Source organism: Polypterus senegalus, chromosome 18 (genome assembly GCF_016835505.1).
Source record: "Polypterus senegalus isolate Bchr_013 chromosome 18, ASM1683550v1, whole genome shotgun sequence".
Lineage (NCBI taxonomy): Eukaryota > Metazoa > Chordata > Cladistia > Polypteriformes > Polypteridae > Polypterus > Polypterus senegalus.
This window is the reverse complement of record NC_053171.1, coordinates 90421284-90441196: the sequence shown is the minus strand read 5'-3', so window position 1 is coordinate 90441196 and position 19913 is coordinate 90421284. Positions and strand designations below refer to the sequence as shown.

The window sequence follows — 19913 nt, the reverse complement described above, 5'->3', positions numbered from 1 at the left end:
TGGTATAGTAATTATAGACTTTAAAAGCACAGTTCAGTTAGAGGTGTTTTTGATTTAGTGCCTTTAAAGGGCATGTGCAGCTTTTAATTAGCTTAAGTGCTGCTTCTGCTCACATATATAATATCTTTCAATTATGACCACTAGGGGTGCCCCAGAGTCCTGAACACCAGACATAACTCAAACAAACTTAGCCCCTAGTTTCATATAAATAATTTTTATTTAATAATAGTACCTTGACAAGTGGACAATGGCCAAAATAGTACGACCAATGATTCTACAAGTTCTGTTTCTCTCTTCTTCAGCTCCTCCAAGTGAGTTTTGCCTTCTGCCTTCTGACTCTGACTCATCTGGGCAAGGCAGAATGGTTTCTTTTATATGAGACCCATGAGTACTCCCACTGCCAGGCCATAGCCCGTGCCAAGCACTTTCAGGTCAGGTGGAAGTTCCGCAGAGTAAAGAGAGCTTGTCTCAGCAGTGGCCTCTGGCAGCACCCAGGAACCCGGACAGAGTTGCCCTTCCAGACTTAAGGTCTCATGAAACCCTTTGGGTGTCTAAACTAAAGCAAAGCCATCTCCTGTGTTGGGGGAGAAACTGTTCCAGTCTATCTGTTATGGCCTGAATGTCCTGACTGGGATAGGAGGCGCTAGCCATCCTGACTGGGTTGCTTCTACCATTAAGATTTCCATCAGTTATGAACTCTCTGCTGAATTCCAGTCTATCCACTCTGGCACTTACACTATCTATCTATCTATCTATCTATCTGAGGGGACTGGGCGGTCTCATGGTCTGGAAACCCTACAGATTTTATTTTTTCTCCAGCCGTCTGGAGTTTTTGTTTTTTTTGTCCCCCCTGGCCATTGAACCTTACTTTTATTCTATGTTAATTAATGTTGACTTATTTTGTTTTCTTATTGTGTCTTTTATTTTTCTATTCTTTATTATGTAAAGCACTTTGAGCTACTGTTTGTATGAAAATGTGCTATATAAATAAATGTTGTTGTTGTTGTTATCTATCTATCTATCTATCTATCTATCTATCTATCTATCTATCTATCTATTGTAAGTGCCTTAATGGATGGACTGGCACCCAAACTGGAATTAAAGGCAATTTGTGTGTTTTAAGTAATAAAAAAAAAAGTGCTTTGGAAACGACAGCACCCGACCAAGACAGCTTGCGAAATAAAATATGCCTGATAGGCATTTGCTTCTTACAGAAATAAAAATATTCTGTTCAAATGAATTCATTCAGATTTTTATTGTTTTGTTTGAGACCTACGGGGCTCCATACGAGATCAATTTCACTTCACAGAGGGTGAACCAAGTTAGTTGTCGAGCTATCTTTAATGGCAGACAATTTTGACTTAGTTTGCAGATCTCTTTTAAGCAACATCGGTCTATTCAAAGCCAAACCACCTCCATGTAATTGAGGATGATCCACGTCTTGCAATAAAATCTAACGACGCACGGACAGTAGTCTATCCTGTTAGGTTACATGAGACACAGACTGTGTGGACTCTCAAGTCATGTTTTTGATAGTTTTTTGATAGTCAGTTTCATACTAGATATTTTCAGCGCACACTTCGTTAAAACAACTAATAAGATATTATGATAGAAGATACATATGGCACAGTCCTACTTTCAAAGTCTTTTTGTAAGGCAATTTATTATAATAAACCTTGTATCTGAACCTGGGATTTGTGTTGTGGTAGTTGTGTCTGAGGCTTGGGGTGCTGCAATGCCCCCAACCAGTCTATCTATCTATCTATCTATCTATCTATCTATCTATCTATCTATCTATCTATCTATCTATCTATCTATCTATCTATCTATCTATCTATCTATAGGGTGGTCCAGATCTAATTATGCAATTTTCATTACACTTACAAGTTTATTACATAGAAAATTACCTGATAGAAAAAAAAATCATAGAAAATCCTGGACCATCGAGAAGTTTGCGAACTGACAACATGAAGAATCGTCTTTGCGCCGAACTGAAATCATCCCCGCATAAATCAAAGTCATCCAGACGATCTGGATCTGCATAATTAGATCTGGACCACCCTGATATATTGTGGCAGACGGCCAGGTCTCATGCCCAGTCGGGACGCCTGGAGGATGAAGGACCAGGAGAGGAGCAGTACCTCCCCTGGAACACAAGAAGGCAGCCACCCTGGTGTGTTGGGGCCACGGGAACAGAGCTTGGAAGCTCAACCTTGTGGGGATCCGTGGCCACCGCCAGGGGACACCTGGATGGTTCAGAAGCCTTGATATGCAACACTTCCCCCACACTAGGAAGTGCTGCCGGACCATGAAGCAGGTGCACCTGAAGTGCTTCTGAGTGCCCATGCAGCACTTCTGCCACACTAGGAAGTGCTGCAGGAAGGTCATCAGGGAGCACCTGGAGCACATCCAGGTGCATTGTAAAAGGGGCCCTCACTCCATTCAGGGAGCCGGAGTCGGGTGGAAGAGGATGGAGCTTGTGAGTGGATGGGTAGAGATGGCAGAAGACTTGGGAGAAGACAAAAGAAGAGAAATAAAACAGGACCGAGCCTTATGGGTAATTTGTGCACTGTGTGATGTGCAGAAGAAAAATAATAGAGTGTGCATTTGGACATTGTGTGTCCTTGGTGTCTGCCTGTGCCCAGGCTTCTTTTACTTTACAGTGGTGTGAAAAACTATTTGCCCCCTTCCTGATTTCTTATTCTTTTGCATGTTTGTCACACAAAATGTTTCTGATCATCAAACACATTTAACCATTAGTCGAATATAACACAAGTAAACACAAAATGCAGTTTTTAAATGATGGTTTTTATTATTTAGGGAGAAAAAAATCCAAACCTACATGGCCCTGTGTGAAAAAGTAATTGCCCCCTTGTTAAAAAATAACCTAATTGTGATGTATCACACCTGAGTTCAATTTCCGTAGCCACCCCCAGGCCTGATTACTGCCACACCTGTTTCAATCAAGAAATCACTTAAATAGGAGCTGCCTGACACAGAGAAGTAGACCAAAAGCACCACAAAAGCTAGACATCATGCCAAGATCCAAAGAAATTCAGGAACAAATGAGAACAGAAGTAATTGAGATCTATCAGTCTGGTAAAGGTTATAAAGCCATTTCTAAAGCTTTGGGACTCCAGCGAACCACAGTGAGAGCCATTATCCACAAATGGCAAAAACATGGAACAGTGGTGAACCTTCCCAGGAGTGGCGGCCGACCAAAATTACCCCAAGAGCGCAGAGACGACTCATCCGAGAGGTCACAAAAGACCCCAGGACAACGTCTAAAGAACTGCAGGCCTCATTTGCCTCAATTAAGGTCAGTGTTCACGACTCCACCATAAGAAAGAGACTGGGCAAAAACGGCCTGCATGGCAGATTTCCAAGACACAAACCACTGTTAAGCAAAAAGAACATTAGGGCTCGTCTCAGTTTTGCTAAGAAACATCTCAATGATTTCCAAGACTTTGGGGAAAATACCTTGTGGACTGATGAGACAAAAGTTGAACTTTTTGGAAGGCAAATGTCTCGTTACATCTGGTGTAAAAGGAACACAGCATTTCAGAAAAAGAACATCATACCAACAGTAAAATATGGTGGTGGTAGTGTGATGGTCTGGGGTTGTTTTGCTGCTTCAGGACCTGGAAGGCTTGCTGTGATAGATGGAACCATGAATTCTACTGTTTACCAAAAATCCTGAAGGAGAATGTCCGCCATCTGTTCGTCAACTCAAGCTGAAGCGATCTTGGGTGCTGCAACAGGACAATGACCCAAAACACACCAGCAAATCCACCTCTGAATGGCTGAAGAAAAGCTAAATGAAGACTTTGGAGTGGCCTTGTCAAAGTCCTGACCTGAATCCAATTGAGATGCTATGGCATGACCTTAAAAAGGCGGTTCATGCTAGAAAACCCTCAAATAAAGCTGAATTACAACAATTTTGCAAAGATGAGTGGGCCAAAATTCCTCCAGAGCTGTAAAGACTCTTTGCAAGTTATCGCAAACGCTTGATTGCAGTTATTGCTGCTAAGGGTGGCCCAACCAGTTATTAGGTTCAGGGGGCAATTACTTTTTCACACAGGGCCATGTAGGTTTGGATTTTTTTCTCCCTAAATAATAAAACCATCATTTAAAAACTGCATTTTGTGTTTACTTGTGTTATATTTGACTAATGGTTAAATGTGTTTGATGATCAGAAACATTTTGTGTGACAAACATGCAAAAGAATAAGAAATCAGGAAGGGGGCAAATAGTTTTTCACACCACTGTATATATATATATCTACATATCTCTCTCTCTCTCTCTCTCTCTCTCTCTCTCTCTATATATATATATATATATATATATATATATATATATATATATATATATATATATATATATATATATATATATATATATATATATATATATAAAAATCCAATTTCTGTCTGTCTGCATGTCTGTCTGCTTTCCAAAAGAGGACTACTTAATAGATTTAGATTGAGATTTTTTTCTATAATTTGCTTGAACATTCAGGTTGATTTTGTGACTTCTCTCATTGCGCTAAGTATTATAGTTCACTTGCGGTACCGATTTATTTGCACAAATCCGAGAGAGATGTAGTGGGCGGGGCCCTCCTCTCTTATGCGCCAGCCTTAGGGCGTACCTTACATCCACTTAGCTATCAAATGAGAGAACTACTTAACGGATTTAGATCGGGGTTTTTCTAGAATTTGCTTGAACATTCTGATTGATTTGTGACTTCTCTCATCACATTAAGAATCATAGTTTGCTTCCAGGAGAGATATATTTGTGCTAATCCACGACAGACGCTGCCAGCCAAGGGAAGGGGGAAGTGTATCGTCAGGAGTGGGGAGTCGGCCTACCTTTTGCATTTTGGAGTGTATCTTGCCTCTGCTTAGCTAGCAATACCTTTTTGTTTATTGATTTTAAAGATTGTCCTGTTTCACTACTACGTGGGTGAAGCTACGAGGGACGGCTAGTGTGTATGTATTCAGTAATCCCTCCTTGATCACGGGGGTTGCATTGCAGAATAGATAAAAATCTGCGAAGTAGAAACCATATGTTTGTATGGTTATTTTGATATATTTTAAGCCATTATAAACTCTCCCACACTGTTAACATTATTAGAGCCCCGTAGACATAAAATAACACCCATTAGTCAAAAGTTTAAACTGTGCTCCATGACAAGACAGAGATGACATTTCTTTCTCACAATTAAAGGAATGCAAGCATATCTTCCTCTTCAAAGAAGTAAACGTCAGGGGCAGAGAATGTTAGAGAGCGAGAGAGAGAGACAGAAAAGCAAACAATCAAAAAATCAGTACGTGCTTTTGGGCTTTTAAGTATGCCGAAGCACCGCGATAAAATGGCATTTTGTAGAGGAGCGTCCGTATCTTCTAGGCAAACAGCCCTTCTGCTCACACCCCCTCCGTCAGGCGCAGAGAATGTCAGAGAAAGTGAGAGAGAGAGAAAAGCAAACAAACAATCAAGCTCCGCGCGGGACGCATATCTTATATCATTGAGGAGTTTTAGTTAATATGTAATACGAGCTCTGATTGGGTAGCTTCTAAGCCATCCGCCAATAGCGTCCCTTGTATGAAATCAACTGGGCAAACAAACTGAGAAAGCATGTACCATAAATTAAAAGACACATTGTCCGCAGAAATCCGCAAGCCAGCAAAAAATCCGTGATATATATTTAGATATGCTTACATTTAAAATCCGCGTTGGAGTGAAGCCGCGAAAGTTGAAGCGCGATATAGCGAGGGATCACTGTATATATATATATATATATATATATATATATATATATATATATATATATATATATACCAGTAACAGTGCACTGCATGATAAAGTGCAGTGAATCCACTTGACTTGAGAATTCCTAGTTTTCATCCTCTTTCTTTCTCTGTATGTTTAGCATTTGTTTGCTCAGAGGTTGATGCGCCTTCAGCTCTTTTTTTTTTCCACCCTAGCACCCTGCTTTTTCTCTTCTTTCGTGTTAAAACTGATTAAGTCAGTGTTTGTGTTGCAATTACTTAGTATCCTTTTTTAAAATTTTCACTTAAGCTGGCACTTAAATCTTCAATCTGCCTCAAGAATGATTTAAGATCTGAAGAGGGAGGGGAAGTGATGGGCGTAGGTGGTAGGAATGAGAATGGCGCCCGTACACATGCGCCACACGGCCGCCCTGCTGGCTGCAGCCGAGAGATGATTCTATAATAAAATAAAAGTAAAAGGAGGAATAACCTTGGAGGTCACTCATCACCCCAGAAGCGCATAGTAGATGTCATGTAGTATATGTGTACCAATTTTCAGGTCAATAGTTCAAACGGTTTGCGAGCTACAGGTGATTTAAAAATCTGGACGAAACTCAAGAGAAGACAGGAAAAAGAGTTTGGGATCCACCCCATATATTGTGCACACTGCAAACAAAAAAATTAGCTCCAGAGAACTGTCAAGGTCAGCATCCAAATAGGGACAGGAAAGGAAGAGAAGGTGCTCAGCTTTTATTGTTGTTGGGGAAAAAGAGGCGGCTCTGTGAGGGGTCAAGCTGGAAGTAAGATCAGAAGGAGACATGGCTAGGAAGGAAGTGCAGGAACTGGAGGAGCTTTATGTCGGTTTCTGTTCAGGTGATCTGCAGAAGAGGGAACAAGACAGGTTAGCGCACTTCACCAATCCCTGCCCTTGTTTTCTGCCCTCAGGTAAGCCCTTAGCCTGCCTCCTAAGCGCACATGTGTGACAATATATATGTATATATATATATACTGGCTGCTCTGCTGTAGAATAAGCAGAGTCAATATGAGACATCTTAAGAAACAAGCTCAGTTATTGTTACATTGCAGCAATTACAATCTGGCAGATGAGAAAAAAAAAATGGAGCAAATGAGTCCTTAAAGTTGTAATTAATTTCAGCTTGTCAACCTTTCATGGTCAAGAACACTTGTGCAGAGTGAAAGCAGAATACATTTACAATGAATTCACCTCTGTTTACTTCATCACAGAAATAAGCTCTCTAACAATTAGAAAAGAACTCTAATGGCAAATGGTTAGTGATTAAAAGAAAATGGATACACAGGCAAATGTAACATTTCTTCTTTAAACCTACATAGAACTGGAGAAGTGAGAAGTGGAGAAGTCTGTTTGATCTAGACAGTGATCATGCTATTATTGACTTTTCTTCTGATGTGAATTGGTCCAAAAGGAAATCCTCCTCTGAAATGCCACAAATTCCAAGCCCTGAATAGAACTTTGGACAAACAAAACAGAAAATAAAGTGTAAACATTTTTTTAAGATACGAATGGCCTTTGGGGTGAGTTACACACATGCCCAGTCAGCCTTACGCTCACACTCACTTTAAGAGTGAGGGAGAGGATTTGTATATGTCAGGAGGCCAGACAGAACCAAATTCTGACACAGTTGTTAATCCTTCCTGCTTGGGTTATTTAGTATCGAATGACAGAATGTCTTCTTTCTTATTTCATTTGTGCCAGAGACATCTTTAAAACACATATATTTAAACAAGACATGTTGAAATATGTATGTGTTGTAATAAACAGACATAAAGTTTTGGTGTTTTCTGGCCCTGTATACTGTACAGTTTGCAATATTTTTTCTCCAAGGTCAGTGATTAAGCATAAAGCATACAACAGACAGTGTGCATATGATGAGGGGGAACATTTATGGGGTGGGACCGGAAATTGATGAATAGAATGCTGGGAAGGAACCGAGGTGCTGTATGGGAGCCTTGATGTCATCTAAGGTGGACCAGGGGAAAATGCAGAAGTGGTGGCGTGTGGTTAGGGAATTCTATGTAGACTATGGCGGTGTTGTTTCTGTCTTTCTGCAAAAACAAAAGAAAGAGAAGTTAGTACCCTGCCTTTGTCCCCTGGCATGATATGTTACGCTGCTCATTGGGTCTTTACGCGGCTCCCTATGCGTGACAGTGTATATAATGACAGATCTTTTCAAGTGCCTAATATTCTCATTAAGACAATTTCAAATTTTAATTATGTGTTTAGGATTTTTTTGAGCCATATTGCAGATTATACTTCCTGTTCAGATGCTGCCTATGCTTTCGCTGTAGCCACAAAAATGTTCATATAAAAAATATTCAATTGTTGACAAAGCCAATCAGTATGTTGCATTTGGTGGAACCCTTAAATAAGAATTGTCATTCATAGATGATAAATAGTGCTCTATCTGAAAACAAAAATGGTCGTGGTCATGCAAGGAATGACAACTCCGCAGAAATGATTGTTGGGGTGCCAACCCAACCGTTTCTGCTTAATTCAAAGTCTCTTTAATGCTCAATGGTGCAAGTAAAAAAAAACCAATAATTTCAACAAAATAGCCTCTCGGGGGCTTGTAGCGACAAGGCTTGTCTCCTTCTCTGGGCATGGTTAGGGAGCTCCATCGTGCAGGTTGCTCAGTCAGCGAAAGAACATCTCTTTCCATCCAGCTCAGAATTTATGGGCTGGAGACCGTGAGGTGAGGGGTCAGTTGGCCTCACTGGCATTGTGTCAGTTCTGTGGAGAGAAAAGGAGAGGAAGTGATTAACGGCAGTGCCTCCTCTCATCCCCTCTCTTATATACCTCAGACGAACTTGTGTGTGATCTTCTGACGTGTATACGTGACGATTTATTTATAGACAGAGAAAAAAAAAATAAGTGCACCTTACAGCAGTCATCCATGTTTCATTAAAACTAGAATAAGACATTAGCATGACAAGGTGTGCAAATGATTAGGTTTACATGTCTAATATATCTTACAACTGTCACTAGAAAGGCCTGTTTCAGTGTCATCTTAAAAGGCAATATGAGAGTAGGGTGGGATCATTATGTCCTCAGGAACAATGTACCGCAAGCAAACAAAGCCTGGCTTGGTGAGTTTTCAGATACACAAACAAATGAGTGAATTCGATAGGGGCTCAACCTTTGGTGTTCATGAAGCCAGATAGCCATCCTGCTATATCTATTGGCTTGTTGTCTAGACAGACAAAGTGAAAATGCAAATACAGAGTGCTGGCAGTGATAGTTGCAGGAAGTCCCTCACACACATTTAAACGGTTGTGAAACAACATCATTGGTGGCCAGGTAGATTACATTTCAGTTTCTCAGAATACTTAAATTGAACGTTTTCAATCCTATACAGAAATGTGATGAGGTCCATTCATTATAAGGTAACGGCTTGAGTAAACTAATGTTGTTCCATGAGCATCAGTGTCCTTCAGGAGATCAAATCATTTTTAACTATTGAATCCCATTTCTAGGTTCAGGCTGGTCAACGCCATTTTGGTTCATGGAGACTATGTGAATAACTGCCCTCTGGAGAAGATTCTGAAAATTTACACCACCCAGAGTAGATGTTGTAATCCCATGGAACACCATTATTCATGAATGTTCATTCCATTTACTGCTTGATATAGGCAATTTAACAATGCAACACCCGTCATTGAAGAGATTCAATCACCTATTATTTGGTCTTTAGTAGAAGGCATGAACATTGTCAGTTTTAATAGAGCGAAGGTCAACCACACATGGATGATCATTTTATGATATATCAAAGTGATGTCAGAACCCTTACACGTCCAGCTGTGTCCTCTAAACCTGCTTCCAATAGATCAAGTGTTGCCATTGTCTCTCTAGTAAAATCATTGCCAGATGTATTGTTGAATGTGACATAAGACACCTGTGATGAATTCATACAATGGGCACATCAGAATATTGTAAGTATTGTTTTTGGAAGATTTCTGGCAATTCTTAGAATTGTTTCATATTTTTATCATATAGACAACATTTTATGAATGGTTGTTTTTCACAGGCACTGCTATTTTGTGAAATGTTTGATGGCAGTGGGCATCTCGTAAATTGCTGCTATGCCCATTGTTACGTGATGCAGAGATGACATGATGCTCTTTGTCATTTTGCTTCACCTATATAAGATGGTGGTTCACAGCCACTTAAACCAAAAGAAAACAAGAGAAATCTCTTGAAGTAGTTGGGACAAAGAAAACTAGTTCGCGTTAGGACTATTATATATATTATTTTATTTAGAGTTTTAGCTATGATGATCGATGTGTTAAGCCATTCGGGTCTCAGACCCTAGCCTTTTTCCTGACTATGATTTTGCCATTACTTTTTGTGTTTTCCATCTCCAGCAGGGCAGTGTTTCTTAAACTGTGTTCTATGAAACCCTAGGATTCTGTAAAAAAACCTTTTCAAGTTCATTGAGCCTTCACTCATAATATCCAACTAACTAAATGTGTCTCTGGCTGGACTGATCTTAACTCATCCAAACTAGATAACAGTCATTAAATGCTCCTGTTATTTTTTTTAAACATGCAGGCTGTATTGGGCACTGTACACCTAGTCACCCGCACAGCTGCATTTAACATATTACTATTTCTGTTATTATCTTTCATTTTTGTACAATAATAAGTAACAATATTAGGTCAAATTTCCTTTTTTATTATTATACACAAAAGTTCAATAGTTCTCACAAATTCAGATTATAAAAAGACTGTGAGCAGAAATAGTCATATTTCAATCAAACAGACTATATGACCTTGTGCAATTCTTCTAAGATACAGTTATGTTAGCTTGCATTCTTCAACTTATGAACAAGTTTAACTTATCTCACATAAAACAATATTCGACAGTTATAATAAAATAGAAGGCTCAACGAAGAAAAGTAAGGTTTGAATGCAAAGAATTGAAGGTAACGTCTTTGATAACTTCACATCTTAATTGACTAAATAAATAGGGCAAGATTGTAATTCTAAAAAGCCAAAACTTACTGCTGCGGTGGGCTGCTACTTAGCAGCTCCCCTGATCCCAGAAATGGCCCCTCTGCATCCTGTGGATTTCCCTGATAGTGGGAGGTGATGCTTAGGCTGAGCCGTGTTTGAAATGAGAGAGCAGCAGGTCGTTTTTGATTGTACATTAAATGAACAGCAAAACAGACATGCATCGAGATTATTTTTGTAAGTCATATCAGTAAGGAGGAGTACATAACAAAGTGTACACCCAAAAGGTTTCTATGTTTAAAAATTCATTACTTGATCAAGATAATTTACATTTTTCAACAATGAAAAAAATGGGGTGGCATACACTCCAATGAGCACACTTAAATAATTGTGCCCTCTTCTATTTCCATTTTCAAGGCTGCCCTTTGGAGCTTGATTATCTTCAAAAGTTTAACCATAATGGAAAAATTCTTATAAGCTTAAGTAAAAACTTGGGTCACCCATGAAATTAGCCTGAAGAAAAATAGAAAATGCAATATATCATGTAGAAACTATATGATAATGATCACAAACTCTGATGTGGGAATTCAACCGGGTTCTTCTTAATCACCAAATAGTTGCTTTTATAGGCAATAGAGTGCAAGTGTAATCAAACAGAGCCATATGTATATTCATATCAATTGATATGCAAGTCTGCATAAAGCAGGCAACCTCCATCCCTATTGTGTTACTATGTGTTATCTGTATGTCATCACACATGGTATCTTTATTAATCATTTAATCAAAATCCAACAGTATTATGGGGGTTAAAGCAGGAACCAGTCTTGGTTTGGCAATCATTCACTACCAAATCAGTGTCACAGAAATCCATTTACCCATTCATCCATTTTCTAACCCAATTATCTAGTTTAAGCAAAAGTTGGAAATCCTAACAAATGAATGATTCAACACTGTACATTTTTAAAATACCATATTTCCATATCCTTAAATATCCACCGCTTGTTTATATTGACTTTTCTGGACAGATCACAGTCTATCCTGCTGCACTGCTCACAAGGAATAAATGAACCCTGGACAGAATGTTCAGTGAAGTAGATCACTGCTATTTGTAAATACTACAGTCACTCATTCAGTCATTTCCCTTTCCTGTTTTCTCTAATACAGGGTTGGGGTGCAGTACAAGCAAGTCCTGTGCCTGATTACTTACTGCATAGGGTTTGTATCTTCTCACTTTGTCCATGGGCATTTTTCTCTTGCTACTCGGGATTTCCACTAGAAGCCCAGCATGGCAGGCTAACTGGTGATGGTGAATTAGGGTACTAAGCTACTAACTTCTAAATCCACAACAAGAGAGTTCTGAAAATGTGTTGAAGCAATCAGTGATTAAATGATGGGACTGTTTAGTGTAGGACACTTATCTGCAATCTTATGGAGAACATTTCAGAGGGAATCTCAAAATCCTTTCCTTTTCTTGTTTTTTTTTTTTTTTTTTGTCTTTGCCAGAGCCCTAGTTTTTACCTTTTATTGCTTCATCAGCACTTACAATACAGGTATGAAGTGAAAGAGGTTTCCTATCCTTGGATTTCCATTTGACGAATAAAGCCCACACGCACTTTAGATGCACATTTAACATGCAATTCATTATCCAGGCCAAGCTGCTCCTGGGGGTGTTTACTTTGATCTATGAAATGCACAAATACCTTTCCAAGAGTCTTCCAGAGGCTGTTTTTTAATTTTTTTTTTATTTGAATTTTCAACTCCTCCCCACAAGAACTAAGAAAGAGAGAACTCAGAAAGGATACACTTTTTTTTTTAATTAATTTTACAGGGTATGTCTACTGTAAGTAGGTTACAATTTGCATAGCATCAAACCAAAAAAATCCTTGTTTGGACAATAAATTATACGCCTGGCATTTTTATTTTTGGCTTAAGCTTGTGGACAGCATGCGACTGAGAAAAACAGATATATGGTTCAGTAAAACATTCTGTAATAATAATAACAGGACACACTATTAATAATGAGTGGCACTCACAGCTTACCTGCGGTTTACTTGGTAGCTTCTTGTTAGTGCTGCTGCTTGTAAAATCTGCCTGCTTAGTTTGTTAAGAGCACATTCACTGTAACTTCACTCAGTTGTGACGCTCTCATCCAGGTGTTGCATTCCTGCTAAAAGAAATGTCTGCTTCAAGTTTAGATAGATAGATAGATAATGAAAGGTACTATATGATAGATAGATAGATAGGTAGATAGATAATGAAAGGTACTATATGATAGATAGATAGATAGATAGATAGATAGATAGATAGATAGATAGATAGATAGATAGATAGATAGATACTTTATTAATCCCAAGGGGAAATTCACATACTCCAGCAGCAGCATACTGATAAAGAACAATATCAAATTAAAGAGTGATAACAATGCAGGTATAACAGACAATAACTTTATATAATGTTAACGTTTACCCCCCTGGGTGGAATTGAAGAGTCGCTTAGTGTGGGGTCTCCTCAGTCTGTCAGTGGAGCAGGACGGTGACAGCAGTCTGTCGCTGAAGCTGCTGCTCTGTCTGGAGATGATCCTGTTCAGTGGATGCAGTGGATTCTCCATGATTGACAGGAGTCTGCTCAGCGCCCGTCGCTCTGCCACGGATGTCAAACTGTCCAGCTCCGTGCCTACAATAGAGCCTGCCTTCCTCACCAGTTTGTTCAGGTGTGAGGCGTCCCTCTTCTTTATGCTGCCTCCCCAGCACACCACCACGTAGAAGAGGGCGCTCGCCACAATCGTCTGATAGAACATCTGCAGCATCTTATTGCAGATGTTGAAGGACGCCAGCCTTCTAAGGAAGTATATTCGGCTCTGTCCTCTCTTGCACAGAGCATCATTTATTATATTATTACAGTATAGACACAGAGCTGGTAGCCTGCTATGAGGGGAAAACAGGTGATGGGTGGAATTGAGCTCAAGCTGTTTGCTTTTCACTACACATGCAGGAAGTTACTGTTCTTACTTGGTTTGATTTTACACAATAGATAGATAGATAGATAGATAGATAGATAGATAGATAGATAGATAGATGTTAAACAAGCCTATGTTATGGACGAATATTCCAATAAATAAATAAATAAACGATGTATTGTGTAACATGTCAATAATTAAATAAAGCAAATATAATATATAAGCACATATAATTACACTATCTCTGTAAGCCAATGCTGTAAAAAGCCCAGGCTCCTAGAAACCACTTTCCTCGGCAGTTTCGTTTTGCCAACATGCTCGTCTCCATTGTCTATCGACGGCTAAGCGAGTTTCTCTTTTCTCGATGATTTCACTGTGGTGAATGATTTGCTTTCTTTGAGCTTCATGCTGTAGCCTTGCACTTGTGGGCCGGACAGACAGACACACACACTTCCATGCGTAGAAGTTTATATATATATGACATGTCATGAAATATGATTTTGTTGCTTATTCCTTTATGTATTTACTAGAAGACACGAAGACAACTACGTAGTCCAGCCAACAGTGTGTGCAGTGTACAGTCTTCATTTTCTTGTCTTGTAATTGGCCTCTGAGTTTGCTTCACATTCAGAAGAGCTCACTGTTCTTTTTACCCCTGTTCTGCCATCTTCTTGATCAGTCTGCCTATGCACCCCAGTAAATTCATGGATGTCACTGCTTGCCACATTTAACCAGTACCAGCAAGCTGCTTGCAGCTGATGTCAAAGCTGTCATTCTTCATCTTCCTATCATGTATCTGGCTTCTGCGATTTGTTTCATCCATACCAGATGTCGCTGTTCTTCTTTTCCTCTCTGCCACAACACCTTCTTGATCAGTTTGCCTATGCAGTTTGTTGTAAGAACGACTTGAATCCCAGTAAATTAATTGAGGTCTACCGCTAACCACATTTCACGAGTACCAGCAAGCTGCATGCAGTTGATGCCAAGGCTGTCATTCTTCATCTTCCTATCGTGTAACTGGCTTCTGCAATTTGCTTCATCCATAGCAAATGCCACCGTTCTTCTTTTCCTCTGTGCCTCATCGCCTTCTTGATCAGTTTGCCTCTGTAGTTTGCCGTAAGAAAGAGGTGAACCCCAATAACCTTGGTTATTACAGTGATCCACATGCTTTGCGTCACCCAGTTTTTGATTAGGACCAAGGCCAAGGTTCTAGCCGTAAAGTATGTGCTTTTGTAATTACTGGCCAGCTGACATGTTGAAGAGGCTTGTGACCAAGGTACGTGTATGTTTTTAGTTTAATGTCACGATTTGTCATTCTTGCGTGAGGAAATGGCTAATTCACACCACAGATGTCTCAGATATAAATATAAGTACACCGAAAATGCAAACTTTTTCTGTAGTCCTGTTGTTTCTGTTTTCAGTTTCTTTTTAATCCAAGCTAATGTGTAATCGAATCAAACAATTATTTTATTATATTATATTAAATTATATTATTTGTGTCATGTTAAATAAAAGTGTTCATTGTTTTTAGACGCAAATTGAAGTTTATAACTTTATGGCATAAAATATTACAGCTGTATAATGACTCCTTAACTGGCAAATATTTAATAACAATAAGAATATATTGAATGTGACATACAGGAGTGAATGAGTGTATCAAAATAGTGGGCATCCCATTTACTGTTCAGATAGCACAGAACAGCTGTGATCATTTAGAAAGTGAATTTCTGTCTGCACTGCTCTGAAACTCTGAATTAGTACAGCACATTAGTACATGCAATGTCTAACCTGAGCTTTCTCCTACAACCCATTGGACCCCCTTCATTGGACACTCCTTGTTTCTGCCCTGCACTCAGTGTTGCCAAAGTACATTGTGACTCCCAATGACATTTATTTTAATGACACGGCTACAGTAAATGATGGCCATATATTGCTGAACATTGCAATTAGTCCATGATGAAGGGTAAAACTAAAAAATTGTCTAGCCAGTTAATGTTTTTGCTTCACATTAATGAGTAACGTTATCAATCACCATGAAAACTGTTTAGTCTCACAGTATTTTTGCTTTGTATGAGTTGGCAAATTCAAATGGGCAAGATGAAATTTAATGTGCATAAACACCTGGCATTTTGAGTTTGGCAAATTTAATTTAACTTGTCAATGTTGCATGTTTTTCAGGCCACGATATTAAAAATAAAGAAAGATAATATGCATGACTTATTTCTGAGAAGTAATACATCGTTCACACTATATGTCTAGTGAATATTATTCATAAACGCAATTATTTAACCAAAGAGCACAGTAATAGGGCAAAACATGTTAGAGTAAAACTTGTTGAAATTGCAGAGTGATACAACAGTGACTGCAGGAACTTCATATTTAACGTATAACACTTGCTTATATTAAGGAGGATGATAACAGACATTTCTAAATCAGCTCAATGTTACAATGATAAAAAGATGTTGTTCTTAGTCAGTCAGTCTTTTTCCAATCTGCTATATCCTAACACAGGGTCAGGGTGATCTGCTGGAGCCAATCCAATCCAACAGAGGGTGCAAGGCAGGAACAACCTCCCGGGCAGGGCGCCAGCCCACCGCAGGGCACACACCAAGCACACACTAGGGCCAATTTAGAACTGCCAATGCAGGTAACCTGCGTGTCTTTGGACTGTGGGAAGAAACCCACACAGACACGGGAAGAACATGCAAACTCCACGCATGGAGGACCCGGGAAGCGAACCCAGGTCTCCTTACTGCGAAGCGATAATGTTCTTATCTTTTCAATTCCTTCTTAAAGGTTATGGTAGTGCCATAATTGGGCAACTGTGCCAGTTAAACCCCCTCGACTATGTCACCGTCCAATAAAAGAATGTTAGTTTAATTGTATCTAGTATGTATTCAGCGGCCAAGATAAGTCATGCAAACTTTCCAGCTGAAACATTCACAGTAATAAAAGTTACTTGTCATATGAGGAAATAAGCAAAAATGTGGTGGTGCAAGTACTGTGTGTAGCTTAGAAGATAATGCATCAATCCATCCCTTACATCCTGTTATGTTAGACTTTAACTCTCTGTAATGCTCTAATGGAAAGAACAGACACAGATTATATATAGTACAGTATGTGATTTTATAATATAAGTTTAAATTAAAATATCAAAGTTACCTTTCTTTTGGTGGTCTTCTGTAATAAAAAACAAAACCTTGTAAGAGTTGACCAAAAGGACAGCAACAGAGCCTTCACGGTTTCACTTGTGTTTGTTTAAATGAGTCAAATTTTTAGAGTTGCCTATGAAGGTTTATTCATGAAGATCTCGTTGAGAATGTGAATATTCCAGATCCATAGGGGGTATAACAATAAAACAATAATCCTGCTCCCCTGCTAGTCTTTCTTACTTTCTAGCCATTACATTGAAAGGTGACTCACTGTTGTCCTGTTACCAGGTGTATATTGGCTGCAGCATAAGGAGGTTTCTGCTCCTATCCACACAATAACTGGTTGTAATGAACTGGCTGGTAACTTCACTTCAAGAGAGGCCCACCGAATTAACAATCTAATTAAAAGGACAAGCTCAGTTGTAGGACACACTCTGGACCCCCTGGAGGCCATGTTGAAGGAGAGAATTGAAACAAAACCGAGTGCCATTATGAACACCTCTGACACACTAACACTGAGGACTTTCAGGCAACGAATCATTCAGTAGAAGTGTGTCAGGAAACACTACTGGGACTCCTTTATACCAACAGCAATACGCCTGCATAATACCTCACTGGGAATTATGAAAGACAAGTCAGAAGCTTTCTTTCTTTTTTAAAATTTTTCTTCCTTTTTAGTCATTCCTACTGTATAGGTGTTTAGACCATGTTATACGTTATCATTATTTGTGAATTTCCCCTTGAGATTAATAAAGTATCTATCTATCTATCTATCTATCTATCTATCTATCTATCTATCTATCTATCTATCTATCTATCTATCTATCTATCTATCTATTTAAAGAGCTTCTGTAAAAAGCCAAAATCCCCCTGGGGATCATTGAAGTTCTGTATATCTGTAGGCTCTGTCCCCCTTGAATGTTCTATGTTAAATGTTATATCACGCTGCTAAACATTTAAAAGGTAAACCTAATAAGAACACCATTCAGTCTATAGGATGTCGCATTATCAGCACAAGAAAGTAAGTTTGGTTTTAGAAAAAGTGTACCATATGGTGTTGTAAATGGCATTATTGATTTTCATTTATTCAGAACGAGAAAGGACAGCACAGGCTTTTTGTCTTGACACCTTATGTTCAACCATGACATGCCAGAAATTAATATACTTATTGTTTTAATGACTATTGATTTCAGAGCCTTATCCTTCTCCTTCTGTATTGCCTACCGACTCCAGCTCACCCTATAATGGACCCAAGTCAGGATGGCTTTATTTTAGAATTCTACTAAAATTTAATTGGTTTATCCAAAGGACTGTCTGTTACAGGAGTAGCAATGCTTTTAAAAGCATTAAAGCATATAATATTAAACTACAAATCTGCAAAAATATGGTTTGCATTTAGAATATACAACAAAGAACTCCACTTGTGTTTACAAAGCACGTTTGATATTTGATATAATTATTTCAACACACAACACAATATCCATAACATAAACAAAAAGAGGGTTAAGAGTCCCGTTATTAAAAACAGAAGAGTGTAAAAATGAGCGCACACACACACACACACACACACACATTTGCCTTAGAAAAGCTTCGGTAATCCTACAAATGCTGTAAGCTCCTCCGCCGGTCTATACTGTGAAGCTTAGCTGAGTAGCACATAAAACAGCTTTAAAGCTCTCTTTTATTTCCTTGTTAACGGAAAAGTCAAATGATTTGGCCCACACTTCCATTTTCTCTCTGTTGATACTTACCAAAGCTGCCCTGTTAGCTCTCGATTAAAGGTGCTTCTTTTTTCAGCAAATGCCGTATGAAGTGCATTTTCCTTACTCCCAAGGTTTTCCATTTCTTTGCATTCTTGGGGTATGTCTGAGTGAAGGCCCATTCCTTCGGGTAATCAATATTTCTCTCAACCGTAACATGGCTGCCATGGTAACCATCACAGTCAGCAAGTCAGGCTCATTGAGATGCGGTACTGCTGTGTACAGCTTGTCTCTGGCAAAGTGCTGCCAGAGTGCTACATTTTATGGGGACGCTTTTGTTAGTGTAATTTCATGTGACTGAAGCCTGCACTCAGCTTCCTTCTTGTGATTTCTGATGGTCCAATTTTTAATGGGTGTGCAAATAAGCAGTTGTATGGGAATTGGGTGTTGATTTTGGTTCATTGTAAGAAGTGTGTCCTTAAAAGACAGTTATTTATTAGTAACATATATATATATATACAGTATATATATTGTGGGGTACAGCCCAGACACAGACAGGTAGACATGATGTTATTAGCACCACACACGTTTATTTACAATATTTGTAATATAATACAGTGCACAAACCCAGTGCCGCAGCACCAATCACCCCTCAAGTCCAAACCTTCTCACAATGCCTTTCTCTTCTGGCAGTCTACACTCCTCTCCTCCAAGACTTCGTCCTTCTTCCACCCGACTCCAGCCATCGAATGGAGGGAGGCGGCACTTTATATACACACCCGGATGGGCTTCAGGTGCTTCCCTGACACTCCTCCGCCGACACTCCCCTGTGTGGCGGAAGCACTCCGGCTGTCCCCTGTCCTCTTCCCCCCAGTACTTCTGGGTGTGGTGGAAGTGCTGAGCTCCAGGGCTCTCCAGGCATTGGGGCACCCCCTGGCGAGGACCACGGGCCCCTACAGGGTGGAGCTTCAAAGCTCTGTACCCATGGCCCACAAAGGTACCAGGGCGGTCGTCCCCACATGGTCTGGAGAAGGCGCAAGCCCTATATAATATATAATAATAATATATATATATATATATATTTTTTTTTAATTTCAGGTTTCTGTTATACTTTTACTTCCATTCTTCTCAACAGCTTTTCAGAGGTGTCGGGTGAAAAGTGCACCAGTGCCAACACGGAGTATAATACCCTGTCAGTTATTTTTAGCGCTGCTCCCTTTGCTCGTTGATGTAATCAGACGCCTTACATTTACACATAATGGCTCATGTAGCCTTCCACTTGTAACCCCTGACCGTGTTACTCGCTCCTTGCCAAGTTCAATGTCATAAGAAATCATCGTAATCTACT

At 39.4% G+C, this 19913-nt stretch overlaps 1 protein-coding gene and 1 long non-coding RNA gene across 19 annotated transcripts in view; one reads left to right on the top strand and one right to left on the bottom strand.

Moving 5' to 3' along the window:
• The window catches only part of nrxn3a (neurexin 3a), a 1597612-nt gene that overhangs the window by 63770 nt on the left and 1513929 nt on the right, over positions 1-19913 (top strand). The gene's annotated exons all lie outside the window — the stretch shown is intronic.
• LOC120518935 lies at positions 6424-18856 on the bottom strand. Of its 3 annotated transcripts, none has more exons than XR_005631331.1 (4): positions 18617-18856; positions 12798-12924; positions 7118-8538; positions 6424-6646 (listed from the first exon to the last, which is right to left on the bottom strand). It is a non-coding gene; the product is annotated as an uncharacterized LOC120518935 (long non-coding RNA). The 3 variants fall into 3 exon arrangements; XR_005631332.1 differs by having other exon boundaries at positions 12798-12921; XR_005631330.1 differs by lacking the exon at positions 18617-18856 and having other exon boundaries at positions 12798-13012.